Genomic DNA, 6,350 nt, shown 5'->3' on the forward strand with positions numbered 1-6,350 from the left:
ATAAAGACTACATAAAAGTAAATAATCCACAGCTCCTGTTTTCTGCAATTCCATCTGTCTCAGTTCTGTTATATCATAAATACTCACATAATAACCAGACTGCTGGCTCTCCTGAATCAATATCTCCCAGAATGCTTCACTCTGCTTGTGAAGTTTAAAACTCTCAGTTTTACAGCTTGTGTTACTCTGAGCTGCTGCAGCTGCAAATACTCTTTACTCACAGATGCATTCCTTTTCACGGCTACAAACGGGGAGTTTTTTAAGTGTTACGTCAAAGAACCGCTCCCTCTGACGTTTCTGTTTACCCTACAGTGGTAGTAAACACAGCTGGTATCGCAGGCAACAGAAATAATAATAAAAAAATCATTACATGTGTCTAAAAATGTTTAGAAGAACAGCCTARAGAAATGAGGCCTAAATATTGAAATTCTACAGGATCAATAATGTAAATATATAAAATGATTATGTAGGTAAGCGTTCAATCACCCCTGAAAATGACTTTTGAAACAGTGTTTCCATAGGAACAGTGAGTGAAGTAAATAAACTGGGACATCAGGAAGTACACGTGCAGGTTCAACTCAGTTACAGGAAGAAACAGTGAAGACATGACAGGTTTTTACAGCAAAGCAACAACTTTCACTTTGAGAAAAGGTCACAGTTATGTTAACAAAGGAGTCATCACAAATATTATGAGTGAATAAATGCAGGTTTTATCTTGATCTGTGATATAGAGCTGCATGTCTCAAACTAAATTTCCTAATTTATGAGAAAAAAAATCCAGTTTAGCTCATTGTTACCGGAACAGTGATTTTATTTGTTCACATGACTCGAGTGCAAAGCAAAAACAAGAAAAATGTGGAAAAATAGTGGTGATTCTGTGAAACATTTAAAATACTTTGAGAGACATYRAGCGGCTGCAGACAGAAAAAAAAACATTTTCAGAAGAGTCGTGATCCAAATCAACACAGAAACGRTTCATTTCACACAMAATTAGCCTCGATCCCACATGAAATATAAAAACTAACAAGAAGAGGAAATAAGACCTAAGTCTGAAACAATAACAAATCAAAAACCAACAACTGATAAATGGTGTGGATTCCCCTCCACAAACAAACAGATATTGAGAATTTGAAAGTGCATCATATGTGGAAAAAAAGCAAGAGATTCATGAAAATTAAATTCAAAACTCTGACATAATAAGTTAAGACTTTAGCTTCGGCTAACATGAACAGATGAGGCAWAAAGGTTCATAAAGGCTTTTTATCTTAAGAATGCATTATTCTACTTTTAAATAAATGTAAAAAGAGTCTCCATTTGGTTCAGAAAATTRAATTTTTGTCAACAGTAGGTGTGACATCACAGTAAATCAGCTTCCCGTTTCCTCCAGGCTGCAGCGGTTTGTCACAGCGCCGCAGTAAACGAGTCACGGCGACTTGAAGATGATGATTCACTTTCTGTTGGTGTGTCAGTCTAAATGCTTAATCATGCTCATCTAAACTTCATAACAAGCTTGTGCTCTCATGTCCGTCAGGGATCAGTGTTTTGGTTGGGTCGCCATGACAACAGCCCTAAACATTGGAGGGGGAATTATCAGGTGTAGCAGATTGTTTTATGGGGCGGATCAGCAGGAATGTGGATAGTTGATGCCCTTTGCTGGAAACATAGAGGAAAACAATCACTGATGTACCTCAACGCAATTCAGCAATATGCTCAACTTTTTGGGTCTTTTAATATTTATTTATGTTATTTAATAGCTTGTTTAATTTCTTTTGTCGCTCCACGTTTTGATAACCAGCCTTCTCTGGTSCAGATCATGTCTGTTCTCTCCCTCTAATTCACCATGTTGWTTAAATTATTTTATCATTATCGTAACAGCAAAAGCTACATGGGTCTGCATTTTATTGTCATATTACAGAGATGAAACAAAATAATAATGAAAAAAAAAGAAAAACGAGCTCTTCAAAGCAAAGCAAGCATGAAATCAACAAACATAAAAATGAACAGAAGGTTTGCTTGCTAAGAGATGAATCTAAGTGCAAAATTAAGTAAAAAAAAAAAACAAAACAGGGAAAATTTGGAAATGATGGAAAACTTAATCAGTAGAAGACAGAAAGGCTGTTTTGTACTCAGCAGTAAAGTGTTAAAAACATCAACTAAATCTAATAATATATATTTTTAAATAGTTTTCCAGCTGAGATGTTGTGCTTGCACAGTGGGAACTTCTCTAAACCAACCTGTTACCTGCTGCGTAAAAACACAGCTGAAAAAAACCCTCTTAACATTCCTTACAACGACGTAAAGAATATGACCTTCACTGTGGATGAACTCCACATCCCCATCATATTCTGTTACTTCTGCTTCTCTCTCACCTGAGTCCCCAAAACGATTTCTTCCTTCCTGAAAAGCAACATAGTCGTCATAGTTCTGAGCCGWCTGGCAGTAAAAGACAGTTTTCAGYATAATTTAGCCTCTGTTAGAGCTTTACACCTTCTTCTTAAGCTGCACGAGTCTCTGATCCCCTGAGAAACTTGATGGGATTCACAGAGATCATTTATTCAAATGTTGGAACTGATATTCTGAACATATTATCAAATAAATCATGCAGAAAAAACCCATAAAATTAAATATTAAATTGAAGCAAGACAGAATACTTTGTAACTTTRAACTARCGGATCAAAACACTTGATTTACATGRCAGATTATTTGTTTACCGAAATGAKTTTTRGGTTTTGAAGCATCTAAATGCATTGGACAGATCAGATCAGTAACATCAGTTCAGCTAATTGTTTTCTTTTTTTTGAGGAACATAAAAGTGAAACTGTGTCTGAACGTGAAATCAGCCCGATCACAAGACCAAACACATGATATCTTATATATATATACAGTCTCATCTTAGACGCTGATGCAAAGACTTTTAACAATCAGTAGTTTTGTTACAGGATCAAAGAGAGAGAAAATTGTGTCCTGTCAGGTTTTCTGTTTTTCTTTATAGACATTATTTTTATCCTTGTACTGATGGCTTGGACAAAAGACAAAGTTTTCTGTCTCTGGAAATGTAAGTATCTGTTAAGATATTCTGTCAAAGTGCTTGATATCCAGCGTATCCATCTACTTGTTTTAGAAAATGTTCTACTTCGGTTCAATGCTGAACCACATTATGGTGCCATAGAGACTCAAGTATCGAACATATTTGTGCACCGAATTTTAATCCATAGATATTTACTGTTATCAGTGAAAACCCTTAGATAGTTTGTGATTAATATGAGAACCTACACAGCCAGGCATTGATAACTTATATACTTACTGGCTTGATTAGTAGAAAGTTCAGGCTTAAAGAATCGCTCACTTTATCACAAAAGCTCTGAATTCAGTTTGAATATGAAATGACCAATTAGAGCTTTCTCTGCAAATAAAGGGATTTAATGGCTTCCATATTTTCTTTACCTTGATCAATGGATTATATCTTAAAGAAACTAAATTGTGCATGATCAAAAACATTTTTCCATTAAAGTATTGATGAAAAAACGGCTGTTTTACTAACTAAACTGTATTGAATATTTAGTAGTGTCATTGGAAAAGGCTTTGAATTATCCGAGTGTTGAAAATAACTTCACTGATTGTTTTTTATGTTCATAGGGAGAAGGGTTATGGCTTTCATCGTGCTCTCTTCACATCTCTCTTCACATCTCTGTGGTCAGTTTTAACTTTATTTAATCAATAATATAAAATAAATGTTTTAAACTGTATCGGGTATCTGTGAGGATTTGATTTTCTCTGTTAATTAGTTCTGTGTTGTCGTGTTTTCCCCTTTGTTGCCCCCAGTTTGTTTCCCCTGATCACCTTCCCTGTTTATTTAACCTCACCGGTGTCCAAAACTCCCTGTCAGATCCTTGTCTAGGGTTAATAACCGTTGTTATTTGTTGAGTAGCTACTAGTGTCTGTGTTTCCATGTCTCATTGTTCACCTGTGCTGCCTGTTTCACCCTCAAATCATGACAGCATCTCTATGTGATTATGGCCGTCACTGGAAAATCAGCCACAGAGAACAGAACTACGTTTTAGACACAGTTTTTATCTCCTCACTTTCTTTCTTTGTCTCTTCAGCACCAGACAGAGGAGTTCAGACTACATGTGAGTAGAATATTAAGAGGTTATAAAATCAAAGTTAATTGTAACAACAAAGGTTTGATATAATTGCTTGTCCTGTGTTTCTGACTGTCTAACTTTTACTTCCACCATTAGCTGACATTGATGTAAAGTCAGCACAGAAGTCATATTGGGCTGAGAAGAACGACAACATCACACTGGACTTCACCTTCACCCCCAAACTAGAGTGCTCTAACAACTTGTGGCTTGTTTCTTGTGATTGGCTCAAAGATGATATAACAAACTATCATAAACGTTTATACGAGTATGTTGAACATAATGGTGATAAAGTCTCAGAGTCTCAGAATGACGAGTTTTCAGAACGACTTCTGTTTGACAAAGACGTCCTCAGAAAAGGACGAATCAGACTCCATGTGTCCAGACTGAGGACTGAAGACTCTGGAAGTCTTGTGTGTAAACTGAGGATTGGCCATTGCTTTGGATCAGACACATTTAACCTCAATGTGACCGGTAAGTGAGCTTTGAACAGCCAGTAAATTTATACTTCGAAGTGAGAACAGTTTTCTGTTTGAATTTTGGACAATAAAAGTTTCTTTCCTCCTGTCCTTCACCACAGACTCTCATCCATCTGAACTCCCAGCAACTGTCAGCGCTGCATCAGAGGATTGGGGAAGGACAGGATTATACTTTGGGGCAGCAGCAGCAGCAGCAGCAGCAGTAGTGACTATTCTGTTTATTTATTACTTTATTTATAGAAGGAAAACTAAATCTGAAAGACGACCTCTACGTACTAGACAAGCTGCGTCTTCTTGTTTTATGCCATCTTAAGTTCCTTCTAATGTTTTTGTGGGCTTAAAATGTATTAATTAAATGCATTAATTTGGCAACTATGTTCAATTTATAATCATGTTTAATGTGGTCGGAAATAATGTAGCTTCTCACTACTGAATTAGAAACTCAAGTGACTTCCTGGTTTGTGGTTAAAGCAGCTGAACTGAAGGACAGAATAACAATGAAGTCATTTAAAAGAATGAAAGTAAAACTGCCAAAAACCAGTCAGGACATTTTTCTTTACTTTAGATTTTTTTTAAATCAGAGAAATATATATTTAAAGTGAAGAAACAATGTACTTAAATGTTTTCAGTGATTCATAAAGTTTAAGGCTGTTTCTATTTAGAAGTTTTTGCTCCTTTGTGTATTTTCATTAAAATAAACTTATAAGATGTGAATAAACTGTACAACGGGAAACTTTTATAATATAATGGTATGTGAAGGTTTTATTAAAAGTTAATATTGACAAATAATCTTTTACATCCAATCAATCAGCATTAATACTGATTCATCTGAGGTTGGTGTCACAAGATTCACTGTAAAAAACAACAAAACACAAAAACAAACTGGAAAATCCCCATGATTTATAACTATTTTCTGTTCCCGCAGAATTTGCTTTGTAATGACAACGCATCACATTTTCACTGCGTGATGGAACAAGAACCACCGATTTAACTGAAAACGAAACAATGTGCACATTTTGGGAATTAATACTGAAATGTTGAAAGGCCACTCTGTGTCAGGTTTACAGATTGGTGTGTTTTCCTCAGTCTCATATAAAGTCCTCTCACAACTGGCCTCATCAGAGTTGAGGTTTTCAGTCAGGGAAACAAACTAAAAGTTAGGAGATACTGCCAAGAGTTAAATGAGGCTTTCAGAGGAGGAAAGCTTCTGTTTTGGCACGTTTTAACGATCGAAGCTGCTGTCAGATAATGAGATTTAGTAGATGTGGGTGAGGGTGAGATAAAAAGTTACTGCTGTGATTGACTGAGGGAGCATATGGGTTTGTCTAGAGCTGGAGCTTCAAAAGAAAATAAAGAAAATCACACCAATAACCCCCAGAAGTGAAGTTCTTTAATTACAAAATCCAGCTTAGTATTTTTCACTAGGACTATTTCCCAAAACAAGCAATGCTGTTTTACTGTTCTATGTTGGTAGAAAAAACATGAAAAATTATTTGACAATAAAAACAACTTTGTTTAGTTGTATTTCTAGACAATCCATAGGAAACAGAGGTAAATTAGACATAAAAGATGAAGTTTGTTGCCCGGGACAGACTGGCCACCTGTCCAGGTGACCCCGCCTCTCACCTGAAACGTTAGCTGGAGAGGCAGCAGCACCTCCTGACCCCACTGAGGGATAAGGGTGTTAGAAAATGGATGGATGTTAAGGATATTTTATTTCTTTGTTGAT

Source organism: Poecilia reticulata, linkage group LG2, assembly GCF_000633615.1.
Source record: "Poecilia reticulata strain Guanapo linkage group LG2, Guppy_female_1.0+MT, whole genome shotgun sequence".
Classification (NCBI taxonomy): domain Eukaryota; kingdom Metazoa; phylum Chordata; class Actinopteri; order Cyprinodontiformes; family Poeciliidae; genus Poecilia; species Poecilia reticulata.